The following is a 15,930-nucleotide window of genomic DNA, read 5'->3' on the forward strand; positions in this document are numbered from 1 at the left end:
CCACATTTATCTCCATCTTCATGTGATCAAAATTCTGGCACTTACATATTAACAGGATTGGAAGGGACCTTATTGGTCATCTAGTCCAACCTCAAGCAGGAGACTCTACACCAGGCGTAGGCAAAGTTGGCTCTTGTACGACTTGGGGACTTCAATTCCCAGAATTCCTGAGCCAATCGTGCTAGCTCAGGAATTCTGGGAGTTGAAGTCCAGATGTCATAAAAGAGCCAACTTTGCCTTCCCCTGCCCTACACCATAAATGGTCATAAATGGGGCAAAATTCACTTAGCAACTGTCTCACGTAACAGCAGAAATTTTGGGGCTCAATTGGAAGTCGAAAGTCAAGGACTCTGGTAAAAAAAACTTAACAGGGAAAAAAATTAACAAAGGGGAAACAAATGCTGACAATCATTGATCCATTTCCTCATTGCTGTTCAATGCATGGAGAAAGAATGACCTGCTCAGAGTCATTTCATTTTGAGATGGTCACCAGATAAATTCAATAGATAAAACAAGAAGTGGATTTGCATTGATTGAAATTGTACCTCCCCTCCTCCTGTTTATCTAAGCTCCTGGACAATGTACAGAAAAGCCTCAAGGTGTATACAGCTGCAAATGCAGAGGAGTAATTTCCCCATTTAAATGGCATAGATTTGGGCATATAGCCTGAGTGCATTCTAATTTGTAATGTGGTGGCCTGCAAGGTTTGGTCTTCACTCCCCAGCATTTATTAAAACATAATATAATAATAATAATAATAATAATAATAATAATAATAATAATGATAATAATAATAATTTATTAGATTTGTATGCCGCCCCTCTCCGAAGACTCGGGGCGGCTATAATATAATAAAACTGAAATTGAAATGGAAGATATCAGATTTGGAGCAGTAGAGTCTCTTGTGAATGACTGAATGAATGTCTGACTTCTGCATATTTGAAATCTATAGCCTCTCACTTTGATGAATTGATGACTTTTCATCTCTTCCCTCCCTCCCTTCTCCTTCTCCCCTCTATCGTTCCTGCCATATATTCTTATATAGCTTTCACAAACAAGTCAGTATTCGTCTGATACCCTTTATCAACAGTTGAAAGTTCATAACTGATTTATTTTTTTTATCCATCTTATTCCTGTATTTATTCATATTCGGTTCCATTCCATTCCATTAAGGATAATTGGCATCCAGCAGGCATTATTAATTTTCCATCCATCGGGTAAGCATTCTGTGGGCACCGAATCAGTTCATTCCTCAGTGGATTTTTGGGGTGGAAAGGAAAATGTCAATCCCTAATGCATTTTTTTTCTCTTTAAAGATTCTACAAGCTTTTTCCTTCCACTTCACCCATTAATACTTCCTATGTTGAGATAGGGCCATTTGGGCTGCCTAATCAATGCTATATGTTTTCTAAACACAAGAAACTGAAAAAAACCAATTGGATTCCAATTTTAAAACTGGAAAAGATACTGAGTTAAAAGGCACAAAGGGGTTTTGATTGCAGTCCGTATTATTATTTGTTCCCCTATCAGTACAATGTGATCTGTTTAGTTGTTATCTTTACAATGGGGAGAAGTCCCATTTTCCCTTCACGCCATTAAAAACGGGCCCAGTTTTTTTCTGCCTTGATTATATTAAGGATTACGTGGTAGTTGTTTATTTCCTACTTCCAAGTTTCATGGAGAAGATAAACCTGTTAGATAATCCTGATTCTCTCATTTTTTCAAACAGGAGATTTTTTTAAAGGCTAGGCCCTTCGATCAACCTGCATATGGGCATCTGTGCAAGTTGTTGTTATTCTCTGCTGCCTTTTTAAAGAAAGCAGTTCTTCTATCATGGAGAAAAGAGGAAAAGGAGGAGAAAGATGGTAGGATTATAGAAGGTGACAATATTCTCCTCTCTCTCTCTCTTTTCAGTTCTAGCTTGAAGAAGAAATTGTTTGTATTGGAGGGGGGCAAGACCAATGGTCTAATTCCATGAAGAAAAGATTAATGACAGCCAAACCCCCCAAACAAATAGATCACCAATAAATCAAGCTAGAATGCTCACTTAAAACAGATATTAACAGGATCAAATTATCCTACTTCAGACATATTATGAATCTCCCTGAGCAAGGCGAAAGGAAAGAGAAAAGCAAGACCAACCAGTAGGAATGAGTGCATCACTGGGAAATTTGAAAGTCCTGGTTAGGGATAGATTATCATGGAGAAAATCTATTTGTGAGGTTGCTAAGGGCTGAGAATGACTTGTAGGCTCATAATCATTCAACCTTAACCTTTCCTTCTACTATCCATTGAGTTTTAATGGGAAAGATGAGTAAGGAGAGTATCTTTGACCCAATATCAAAAGGTTCCAGGGCAGAAATGAAATCACATTCTTTGAGTTTGCAAAACATAGCTTCAAACTTTCCACAGATTATAGATCTATTTTGTATTCCAAGAAAGAACTTTTGCCATTTCTTTCCCATTGTCAGAAAGCCATGTGATTTTCTGCGATTGGACCAATAATATCCATCCAGGCTTGAATCATATCTCTTCATTTTCTTCTGATGAGAATCAACTTGAAAGGTGCATAGGGTATAACTCATAAATGGTGTTCGGTCTTCAAATTACACTAAGGTTAATAAATTCCTTCTATTAGCTAAAGAGAGATGACTGGAAAATCTGTGCGTGCAATAACTAGGAATGCAAAGTGCAGCAACATTGTTGCAACTTTAATTAGCTTTTTCCAGTCAGTTTATGTCAATTTATCCTCAAAATAAAAGCCCTTCTAGCAATTCAGTATAATAAGATTTTCTGTAATGTGCACAGAAAGTTAGATCCAGAGATCCTTTTCTCAAGCAGTCTATTCCATTTTCAGGAAGAAGTAAATTTATTTATTTATTTATTTATTGGATTTGTATGCCGCCCCTCTCCGTGAACTCGGGGGGGGGGGGCAACAACAGGGGTAAAAACAACATGTGACAATCCAATACTAAAAACAGCTAAAAACCCTTGTTATAAAACCAATCATACATACAAACATACCATACATAAATTGTAGAAGCCTAGGGGGAAAGAATATCTCAGTTCCCCCATGCCTGACGGCAGAGGTGGGTTTTAGGGAGCTTACGAAAGGCAAGAAGGGTGGGGGCTATTCTAATCTCTGGGGGGAGTTGGTTCCAGAGGGCCGGGGCAGCCACAGAGAAGGCTCTTCCCCTGGGTCCCGCCAAACGACATTGTTTAGTCGACGGGACCCGGAGAAGGCCAACTCTGTGGGACCTAACTGGTCGCTGGGATTTGTGCAGCAGAAGGCGGTCCTGGAGATATTCTGGTCCAGTGCCAAGAAGGGCTTTATAGGTCATAACCAACACTTTGAATTGTGACTGGAAACCGATCGGCAACCAATGCAGACTGCGGTGTGTTGGTGTGACATGGGCATATTTAGGAAAGCCCATGATTGCTCTCGCAGCTGCATTCTGCACGATCTGGAGTTCCGAACACTTTTCAAAGGTAGCTCCATGTAGAGAGCGTTACAGTAGTCGAGCCTCGAGGTGATGAGGGCATGAGTGACTGTGAGCAGTGAGTCCCAGTCCAGATAGGGCTGCAACTGGTGCAGCAGGCGAACCTGGGCAAATGTCCCCCTCGCCACAGCTGAAAGATGTTTTTCTAATGTGAGCTGTGGATCAAGGAGGATGCCCAAGTTGTGGAACCTCTCTGAGGGGGTTAGGAATCCCCCCCCCCCCAGGGTAATGGACAGACAGATGGAATTGTCCCTGGGAGGCAGAATCCACAGCCACATAGAGAGGTAGATACTGAAGCATAAGAAGGAGACTGTGACTAACAATGCAGCCAAAAGCTTTGAATAGATAGAATTTTTTTTTTGTTTCTCTAAAGAGCTTCTCCCATGTAATCACATTTAGATAAAGGCAAAACTGTTGAAAACAGTGTAGGCTTTCATAATTCTATCAAGGGTCATTAGTGCTGAATAGAAGATATCTTTCATACTGCAGAAAGATTGCCTGGAGAAAGAATCACTAAAGATAGGATTATAACTTTTGTAAGTATTTAGAAAATATTATTGTAGATGACACTAGTGGGGAAAATGGATATAAGCTTTATTTAGGAAATAATATGGAGATTAGAGAGTCCGAGTTACTTCAATTTGTCTACAGTAAAGAATCTATAACATGTATTTTGGAGAGAGAGTGAATAGTACTTTCACTGCAGGTACTAAACATACCTTCCTAATTGTTGGACTTCACCACAGCCTCTTTATAGTGGTTTTAAGAAGTAAGCCACTAAAAGACTGAATTTGTATGTAACCTTTACATACAGTTATGCATGTAACTGTTCTGTGAAAAATGAAGCATGTTTCTAAATATCAACTGTCTCTTTTATTTCACAAGGGCCATGTGTTAAGTCTGAAAAAGTCTTGAATCCATACTTAGATCCCAAAAGAGAGACATCAACATAGACAAGAGAAGACCCGCCACTTGAATTCATTTCAACAAAGTGCCTCTATAGCAGGGATGTCAAACTCACAGCCCTGTGGGCGGGATAGATCCCATGCTGGCCATGCCATTTTAGTGAAGGGAAAGAAAGTCATGATATGTAATGCAACAACAATGTGACGCTGTGTGTTTGACAGTGTGAGTTTGATACCCCTGATCTATAGTATAAAAGTGTGGCTGCTCAGATTAAGTGTAATCTGGTCAACCTTAAAACTTTTCTGGAGAACACTTCTTTCAAAAGTTTTTCAGTAATTTAATACAAACTGTTTTACACTGACTTCAGGAGTGAAACACTACTTGCTTTTGCATGGCATCAGCATTCTGCCTTGGTATATTTGTGCCAGCTTGTGACATGAGGCAGTCCTCCTCCTGCCACTTAGGACTCAGAGCAGTAAACAGTGTTTGGTCTGGGGATCAGCTGGAGTTTGCCTATCTATTGCAGATGCTAGATCAGCCCCCTGTAAACTCTTGCTGAAGCAGTGCAAGAAACTTTGGGCAGGATCCTTGAGAGACATGAGTTTGCTGAAGGCTGAGCTAGCATCCACAATGGACAGCAAACTCCAGTTGCTCTTCAGACCAGATGCCATTTGTTGGTCTGAGTTCCAACCAGCAGGAATGCTAATGCTGTGCAAATGCACTACATCAGAGAGAAGCACGGAAACTGCTTTGGTCGCGCTGATGGATGATCTCTGGCAGGCCCAGGACAGGGGCTTGTCTTCTATTCTGGTGCTTCTTGACCTCTCAGTGACTTGGTATCCTCTCAGACCATCGTAGCCTTCTGTGCCGGCTGGAAGGGTTGGAAGTGGAAGGCACTGTTCTTCAGTGGTTCTCCTCCTACCTCTCTGGTCGGTCCCAGTTGGTGTTAGTGGAGGGTCAGAGGTTGACCTCTAGGTCTCTCCCTTGTGGGGTGCCTCAGGGGTTGGTCCTCTCCCCCCTGTTATTCAATATCTACATGAAACCACTGGGTGACATCATCCAAGGGAATGGGGTGAGGTATCATCCGTATGCAGGTTATACCCAGTTGTGCATCTCCATCCCATGTCCAGTCAGCGAAGCAGTCAAAGTGATGTGCCAGTGCCTGGAAGCTGTTAGGGTCTGGATGGGTGTCAACAGGCTCAAACCCAACCCTGACAAGACGGAGTGGCTTTGGTTCTGCCTCCCAAGGACAATTCCATCTGTCTATCCATTACCCTGGGGGGGGGATTATTGACCCCCTCGGAGAGGGTCCACAACTTGGGCATCCTCCTCGATCCACAGCTAATATTAGAGCACCATCTTTCAGCTGTGGCGAGGGAAGCGTTTGCCCAGGTTCCCCTGGTGCACCAGTTGCGGCCCTATTTGTACAGGGAGTCACTGCTCACAGTCACTCATTCCCTCATCACATCAAGACTTGACTACTGCAATGTTCTCTACATGGGGCTACCTTTGAAAAGTGTTTGGAAACTTCAGATCATGCAGAATGCGGCCACGAGAGCAATCATGGGCTTCCCTAAATATGCCCATGTCTTGTCAACACTCTGTGGCCTGCACTGGCTGCCGATCAGTTTCCGGTCACAATTAAAAGTATTGGTTATGACCTATAAAGCCCTTCATGGCATCGGACCAGAATACCTCTGGGACCACCTTCTGTCACACGAATCCCAGTGACCGATTAGGTCCCACAGAGTTGGCCTTCTCTGGGTCCTGTCAACAAAACAATGCCGTCTGGTGGGACCCAGGGGAAGAGACTTCTCTGTGGCCGCCCTGGCCCTCTGGAACCAACTCCCCCCAAAGAGTAGGACTGCCCCCACCCTCCTTGCCTTTTGTAAACTTTTGAAAACCCACCTATGTCACCAGGCATGGGGGAATTAATATACCCCTTAGCTATTATGATTTATGTATGGTTTGTTTGGACTGTATGATTACTTTTTATAAGGGTTTTAAACTGTTTTTTTTTTAATCATTGGATTTGTATACTATGTGTTGTTTTTTGTTGTGAGCCGCTCTGAGTCCTCGGAGAAGGGCGGCATACAAATCTAATAAATTATTATTATTATTATTATTATTATTATTATTATTATTATTATTATTATTATTATTATTATGCTGGAGTTTGCTCTCTGTTGAAAATGCTAGATTGGCCCCCTGCAAATGCTTGTCTCTGGAAAACGCTTGCTGAAACTTCAGCCAGACTCCTTGAGAGACAAGAGTTGGCAGGGGGCCAATCTAGCATCCACAATGGATAGCCGAAGGAGAGATGTAGGCTTGAAAGGTGTCTGAACCTACCAAACCCAGGAATCAAGTTCTTGGTCTTACTTTCCAGTTCCAGCTCATGTGGATAGCACCACTCTACTCAATGTGAGGTTTGTGCCCAGCCTTAAGAGTGGAGGTTGGCATGTGGACAGGGTGATGTTGGTGGTGCAACCTTGTATTCCCATGCGCAGGATGGATTAATTGCTCTCAGCCATAATCGGCCAGGGTTCGTAGCTTGAGGATGAGTACAATATAAAAAGTGCAAAAATATAAAGTTTTCTCTGTGGACACCACCAAAATTTTCTCGTGGACCACCAGTGGTCTGTGGACCACTGGTTGGTGACCATACCACTTTGCTTTGCCACAGGAAAGCATGGACTATAGGTCAAGGATGCACCAACTAAAAGGCTTTACAAGTGATTATCAATTTATAACCTTTCATTTATTGATTGTTCAAAGTTATGCAGCATTGGAAAAAAATATTTGTGACCATTTTCACACTTATAACCATCACAGCATCACTACAGTCAGATGAACAAAATCTGGGTCCTTGGCAATGGATGTGTGTTTATGATGATTGCAGCCTCCCAAGTTCAAGTGATGGCCATTTGTGACTTTCGCAGAGGGCTTCCAACCAGTCCTTTAACAACCCATTGATTCACTTAACAACAGTGGCCAAAATGGTCATAAAATGGGGCAGAGCTCACTTAGCAACTGCCTTACTTAACAATGGAAATTCTGGCTCAGCTCTTGTCATAAATCAAGGACTGCCTGCAACGAACACAGCAAAGCTGAAGGATCGCTTTAACTGTAATATGAAACAGGAAATATCCACAGACAAGACAGCTAAATAAGAAATGGCCAAGTTCAATAGAGGAATATACACAAAGCAGAATTTTGCATTCCTCAGCTGTTAGGAAGCTCATTCAGCTAATGTCTAGTACCACTCCTGCATTTATGTTGAAATGCTTTCCTAGGAAGAGCTTCAAGATTTACATAGTGTTTGAGTACAGTTATTCATATTTCTAATTAAGCATGCACGCTAACTCTTTACATCTCTTGCCTAGTAGTTATCAAAAGTTTATGTAAGACAGAACCATCCCATCCATCAAACACTCCTTGCACTGATGTTTGGCCTCGGAGTTAAAAGAGACTGACAATACATTTTTGAAAATTGTTAATTATGGGAAGCAATTAGAGGCAAGAAGCAGAGAGAGTTACTTTTGGAAATCTACTGCTTTACTCAGCCAACCTCCACACAAGAATACAGCAGGGAAGCCATTTTATATAGGAAAGCATTGAGAAAAATGGTCCATACCATCTACATTGCTCTGTTATTAGAATCATCTTCCTCATTAGCACTACTTTATGATGATAAAGTTTGAACTATTTAAAGCAGGGATGGCGAGGATCCTTTAGGATAGGAGTGTCAAACTTAACTTCACTGAGGGCTGTATTAGGGTTGTAGTTCACCTTGGGAGGAAGTGGGGAGGCATGGCCAGCTCAACATCATTTGTGTCAAGGGCGTCTCTGGTGGTCCAGGAACTCTGCCAGCAAAATTTGGCTCCCAAGCTCCATTTTTGGCTGTGATTGCCTCCTGCAACCCTCTGCCAGTGAAAATGGAGCTTGGGAAGAAAGCATGCAGCCCTCCCAAGCTCTGTTTTCGCAGGCAGAGATACTGAGGGCTGTCCTTTGCAGCCCTGTGGGTCTGATCTAAGCACCCCCAGGCCTTGAGTTTGAAACCCCTGCTCTAGGAGGAAAGGCTAGCATAACCCACCTTTAAAATATCTAGTTAGGAGTGCATGGAGATGCCACACTGAAAGAATTGGGAAAATATCCTATTCCAAACTTAAAACACACAGGCATTCATTTATACAGTACTTCCCCCAATTCCTTTTGCTTGCTTGTTGTCCTGGATCACAAATTCACTAAGACATTGGAGAATGTTGGTTAACATAATAAAAATACTTTTCAATTAAAATATTCTATCCCATCCCCCTTTATGAGGACTGTGAACCTTGTCTTTTATTTCATCTTTTTTTCAGTTTCAGACCTATAGTTTTATTATCTCTTGCAATCCTAATGCAAGTAACATTGTTCAGGCAGCATCTGATATTTTCAAAGTCTTATTGTTTCTGACATTTATTTGAAATTAGACATGCTATATTTCAGTTACTGCAGTGGAACTATTCAATTAATCCATTTAAAAAAAAAAACCTGCCTTACCTACATTAGGAGCAGAGACAGCAGTGCATGGCTGAGGATCTTGAAAATAATAGCTTCACCTCCTCTAGCTGACTGGTTGTCCATTACCAGGAAGAAGCAAAATCACAGGTAAATTTTGTAAAAGGGGTTGTTTTTTGTTTTGTATGTCTCTCCATCTGCACGTCCATCAGCAGGTTAAACTCTGAAAAATGACTCAGACAAGACCATATTATGGTGCAGAAGAAGAAGCCAAGAGAAAGAGATCAAAAATAGGGCAATTCTGGCTGGGGATTGCAGAGAAAAATATTCAGGGGGAAAAAATCCACAATGCATTTTTATGGGAGAAAGAGAGGTTGGGCAGTGGTTTAGAATGTTCTTGGCTGCTCCATTCTGAGCACCCTCCCTCTTGGTCATGTGACTCAGAGCAGAACATGTGCACCTAGCCTTGGCAAAAATATGTACAAACATAGGCAACTATGAAGGAGAGGAGAAATACACAACCACAACATGCAACACAGATGTGCTTGCCTTGATAAGACCCCCTGTGCCCCCAAACATGGAAACTAATCAGGGAGAGAACCAACCTACAACTAAAGAGAAATTTCCTGGCAGAACAATTGATCAGTGGAACAACTTGTCTCCAGAAGTTATGGGTGCTCCAACACTGGAGTTTTTTTAATGAAGAGATTGGAGGACTGTTTGTCTGTAATGGTATAGGCTTGAGCAGGTGGTTGAACTAGAAGACCTCTAAGATCCCTTCAAACTCTGTTATGGGTTATTCATATATTCAGTGATGGGCTCCTATGGGTACGGTCAGGTACGCAGAATTGGTAGAAACATTTTGATTTTTTTCTCTTTTTTTCCCCTTCTGGGCTCGGGTGTGCGTTTTTCCTATTGCAGTAAATGAGGTTGAATGTATAATTTTAGAAGAGGTGTGTGTGTGTGTGTGTGTGTGTGTGTGTACATACACATACAGTTTATATCAGTGAAGGGCTGCAAATTTTTTTACTACCACGCTGTGGGTGTGGCTTATTTTGTGAGTGTGACTTGCCAGCCATGTGACCAGGTGGGAGTGGCTTGATGATCATGTGACCTGGAGGTTGCTTAAAGGTCATGTGACTGGCTTAAAGGTGGCCAACTTGACTTCACTCACATCAAGGGTTTGGGCTAGGGTGCCTGGCCTCTCCTCGCCTCAGAGTTACAATTTTCCTATCTATTTACTACTACTACTGCTGCTACTACTGCTACTACTATTATTATTATTATTATTATTATTATCATCATCATCATCATCATCATCATCATCATCATCATTCATCATTATTAATTGGATTTATAGACCACCCCTCTCCGAGGACTCAGAGTAAATAGATATTGTATCTCTTTGAGGTGAGGAGAGGCGAGGCACCCTAACCCAAACCCTTGATGTGAGTGACCTTTAAGCTAGTCATATGACCTTTAAACCACCCTGGTCACATGATCATCAAGCCACTCCCACCTGGTCACATGGACAGCAAGCCACAGCCACAAAATAAGTCACACCCAAGTCTGGTAGTAAAACCTTTTGCAGCCCTTCAGCGCATATATTCATAGACACAGAGACCATACAAATGCAGTTACCCAACTATACCCCTTTCACACATTCATCTCCTCACATACAGGTACAGATCCATCCAGATTTAGACTTTGGAGAGAAAATCTTTTAGGCACAGACACAAATAGTTTATTATTCAGGAGAAACTGCAATCACATTCTGTGATCAGTGCTGGTAAGGAGGATGAAGGGCCATATTCTGCATGCTTTCTTTACCTTCTTTGTGCTATGATCGTTGTTTCTCGCACCCTTTCCTATGCACAGGATGGGTGGGCAGTAAAAAAAAAAAAGAGTTACTGCAAGATGTGTTGCAACTTAAATAGAACTATGGTATTTCCTTGTTCTCAGCTTTTTCTTTTCTTTTCTTTTTGGCTGGCAGAAGGGAAGACAATCAAATATCACTTTTAAGCAGCTTTAGAAAGTTAAAGGGTAAAAATAATGGTCATAGAAATCTTCTCATTAAAAGTAGCACATATGGGAAGGAGCGGGGAATACCGAAATGTAAAGTAAAAAGTGGGATTGTATACATGAAGGAAGAGGAATTCTGATATTGCAGAAAAGAATGTGATATTAAAACATGAGAAAAAGGCAAAGGAAAGACAAAGGAGACAACAACAATGTTAGGGAGGAATCCATTAGCAATATCATCTTGTGCCTGCTTATTGAAATAAATGGATAGATGAAGGTGGGGTGTTTTTTTTTTAAAGGTAAGTAAATCCATGTGAGGTTTACAAGTTTTTAGAGGATAGCAGCTGCTGACAGATGCTGTATGTATGTTAATACTGCCTATATAATTTCATTTACAATAAGCTATTCCCACACTGTAGATATAGCAGATGGTTATACAAGATGCTGTTCATTTTGAAACAGAATTTCTTGCATTTTCATTTTCAGTCTCCATTCTTTCATATCTCCCTTAAGAAAAATGGGGTGAATTACTCCTTATGGGCAGACAGTTCTATCTATATCCAATCATTTGTCACAATTATAGGTCAAAATTCCAAATTATGCACATTCTACAGTATTTTAAAAAAATATCAAATGTTTAGCTATGTAATTTTTCTTACGAAATTTATCTTATGCTAAGCTTCTATGCATCACTGTATGTTAATTTACATGCAGAGATGGCAAACATTTGCAGGTGCTATAGTGGCTTAGTAAGTTAGAACACATTTTTGCAGGCTAACTCTGTCCACTGCCATGAATTCAACTAGCTCATAGTTGGCTCAGCTTTCCATCCTTCTGAGGTTGGAAAAAATGAGTACCCAGTTTGTGGGGGCAATGTGCTGATTCTATAAATCACTTAGAGACAGCTGTTATGCACTGTGGAATGGTATATACTGTACATCTAAGTGCTATTACTAGTGTTATAAACAAATTTCCAAATTATATACATTTTTTCCAAAGAGTGACCAAGGGTAAACTTTTTTCTATCACATTTTTGCATTTTTTTTCAATGCGTTAGAAAACATGCCTATTTTAGGAACAACTGTTTCAATTTAGGTAAATCAAATTATTTTGCTTGAAAAACAAAGCAAATTTGGATTCTGGTGACATTTCAGACTAACTAACAAAACTTATGTTTATTTGATTTTTAAGACGAAGTAAATTTATTCATCTCAGTTTAAGTGAATTGTGAATCTGAAGAATGTGTTTGATAAAGCAGAATTGTTCATTCCTATTGATAAAATTTTCTTTCTAACAGTCTCTAGCTTGCTTTCAACACTTCAAGAGGGATTTTTTTCCAGCCCCCCAGACTCTGAATGAAAATTAAAAATATCTCCAAAATCCACCTCTCCTTTAGAGAATTCACTGAGAAAATAACCTTTCAATTCGTAAAAATGAAAGCAGCTAAAAATACTGATTTCATTGGCCAGGGAGTTCGCCAACTCACAGAGAAAAAAGTATTGTTTAGATATTGGTACAATAATTTTCTTTTTCTTGTTTTTGATTTCTCGTCTGAACAATTCTTCTCTTTGTAAACCTCCTTCAATAAAAAACCTGAATGGTACAAATGTCTGATCTGGACAGTTTGTTTCTCAGCTCTGAGGTTCAGCATTTCCAACTATATAGCAATCTTTTAATGGTCTGTCTACAGCAGTGTTTTTCAACCAGTGTGCCGTGGCACACTAGTGTGCCGCGAGACATGGTCAGGTGTGCAGCGAAGAAGGAAGCTTGGGTTCCGATCTCGCAACTTTTTGCTGAGAGAGAGAGAGTGAGAAAGAGAGAGAGAAAGAAAGCATGATAGAGAAAGAGAGAGAAAGAAAGCAAGAGAGAGAGAAAGAGAGAGAAAGCAAGAGAGAGAAAGAAAAGAGAAAGAGAAAGCAAGAGTGAGAGAGAAAGAAAGCAAGAAAGAGAGAAAAAGAGAGAAAGAAAGCAAGAGAGAGAGAGAGAGAATGAGAGGAAGGGAGAGAGAGAGAGAAATGAGCAAAAAGAGGAGGAAAAAAGAGAAATGAGAAAATGATTGAGACAGAGAATGAGAGGAAAGAGAGAGAAACAAAACAGAGAGAGAAGTGACTCTTGATTTAAAGCATATGATAAAAAGCACCCAAAGAATAAGAGAGAAACCCCCCCCCCAGCCCTCACCTGTTTTTGGAAATGGTTCAAGAGTGTGTATACACACACAGACACAAGGGGGGGGGGGAGGAGACAGGGATGGAAAAAGAGAGGAGAGTGTCTTAGGGTGTCATTTTGTGTCATTTTGGTTGGTGGTATGCCCCAGGATTTTGTAAATGTAAAAAATGTGCCACGGCTCAAAAAAGGTTGAAAATCACTGGTCTACAGAACCAAGTAAGTGAGGCTTTTTAAAAAAACAGAGAAGGAAGTGGACAGCTGTTTTTCCACAAACTGGGGTTTCAAAGAGATAGTGGTACTAGTTGATAAATGTAAATAAAAAGCAAGTATAGGGAACAAATTTTAAACCCAACCTTGGGTTGGGGTTTTATAGTTTTTGTGGTGTGGATTTTTAATGTTATAAGCTGACTGGTGTCAACTGTGAGCAAGTTGGGTGGAAGGAAGGAAGGAAGGAAGGAAGGAAGGAAGGAAGGAAGGAAGATAAAAGTTGGTAACTTACATAATAAAACAAATAGTTATGCAAAAGCAAAACAAAATAAACCAGCCACTAAACTGGAGGAAAAATTGTAGCAGGAGAAATAAATTAACTGAAAGTTTCCATTGGAACATCAACATTCCTAAAAGGAAAGTAGAAAAAAAATATTCTTATCAATAAGACAGTAGAGTCTAGGTGTAGAGTCTAGGTAGACAGTAGAGTCTAGGTGCTTTATCAATGAGAATATTTCAGATCTAAGGAAACTGTCATTGAGATTTGCTCCTAGAGAACTAATCAGCAAACTGGGAGCTAATATGATGTGGCAGTTAAGATGATTAACCAGAATTAGGATTAATCCAGATTCAGTCTACACAGAGCCACAGAAATTCACTGGTTAACTTCTAGCTCTCTCTCAGTCAAAACTACATCATAGGATTGTTTTTGGGGAGTATCAAAATAAAGGAAATTCCCCTATAAGCCCTTTTTTCAGCCCTAACGAGATGCTAAAGAGTGAAGTGATCTTCCATGCTTTGCTAGCAAGGGATCTTCCCTTTGCCTGCTTTTGTCATTGAAATATTTTAGAAACTGTTTTTATCCCCAACTGGGGAAGAAAAAGCAAGCATTTCTGCTCAAAACCAGCAAACTAATGTGCTGAAGCTGACCATCTTAAGACTGGCCTGATGAGCTGCCCTGAGTCTCTGGAGAGGGGTGGCATACAAGTCTAATAAATTATTATTAATTATTATTATGAATACCTAGTAGGCACATTATTTTTTCCCTATTTTCCTCCCCCCAAAATGAAGTTGTGTCTTAAACTCCGGTGCATCTCCCAAAAATAAGGTACATGTAAAATGTATCCTGATAGAAATCTTTGCCTTTTCTTCAAATTGTAAGTTACTTCAAATTGTAGTGGGGTTTTGTTTTTTAAAAAATACAGTAGATAAAAAGACTTCTAGAGTGGTAAGAAGCTGTGACAGATAAACAGAGAGAAAACTGGTACAAACTGAAATATGTGAAATTACTCTTGTAATTTAAAGGGGGGGGGGAGGACCAAATGTTATTTCTATACCTTTATTGACGTTCCTCATTGAATGTAAATAAATACACAGTGTTTGACATTGTTGTTTTGAACATTCTTTTGTTGTGTTCTATTGCACGTCAAATTGAGATGTGACACATGCATTGTGAAAATCAAGTCAAGTTTTATTGACCACTAGCGTAAGGGGAAATAACTAGAAAAACATGCCAACGGGGTGCTTTCTGAAGAAAGGAGGAGAAAAATTGTTGTTTAACCTGCTGTTATTAAAGGAAAATGGGCGTGCTCTTTTACATGATTAAAATCTTTAAAAAGTTTGGACTTTTACAAGACCTTATGTAAAGGTTGGATGCCTTCCTGACCTCTTCGAGTTTACTGGGGTTTTCATTGTTCCCTTGGTCGTACAATACACGCAATGGTTTATACAGTCCCAGAAAGTCCTGCTGTGCAAACTTTCTAATAAACAAACTCAACAGTGGAAATTTTATAAGGAAAACTGTTTTTATTAACAAAATTACTATTTTAAAGACGCATTAAAAGAGGTGTGGTGAGGTTTTCTTTTATTTGTTTTCTGGGGTTTTTTTTTTTGCTTGACTTAAATTAGAAATGCAGCTACAGCTTTTCAAAGATGAATCTTATTTGAAGTGTTGCATCACTCTTTCTTGTGGATGCTGATGGAATCTGGGCATCTCCATGAGATTCCAATATTGTTCCAAATGTTTACAGCAGAAGGCTCTTATGTTTTGCTTTTTTATTTTTTGGAGGCATGCAGTGACCTTCTCCCAACTTCCCGTTTACTTATGAATGGCCACAAGCATGATTTCAAATGTAACCCAGCAAGATCACAGTTGGGTTCATACCAGTTCTAGCTGGTTCTTTAGATGACATCATGGAGATGATTCTGTTGGTGTCTCTATGGACACTGCCATCTTGGATTTTGCTTCTGCGCATGCAGAATTGATTGCTGCGAGCACACAGCATGACCCTGAGCGAACCGGAAGCAAAAGGATCCAGAACCCACATCTGAGCAAGAACTCTGCTGTCCTCAGAAACACGATTGAGAAATAACAACCACGGTGATGATGTATTATAGTAAAGTTTCCATCATTTTTCTGGTTAGAGATAATAATTGAACATTGCTTTGTTTTCCTTTGTAACATTTTTATATTCTTCTAGTTTTTGCTTCTTTTTAAAATATTTTTAACATTTTAGCAAGTTACTTATTTATTTATTTGTTTGTTTGTTTATTTGTTTGACTTCTATGCCATTCTTCTCAACTGATTCAGGGCAGTGTGCAACATAATAAATACAATACAATATAGAAA

The sequence above is a fragment of the Erythrolamprus reginae genome, chromosome 1, assembly GCF_031021105.1.
Source record: "Erythrolamprus reginae isolate rEryReg1 chromosome 1, rEryReg1.hap1, whole genome shotgun sequence".
NCBI classification, from domain to species: domain Eukaryota; kingdom Metazoa; phylum Chordata; class Lepidosauria; order Squamata; family Dipsadidae; genus Erythrolamprus; species Erythrolamprus reginae.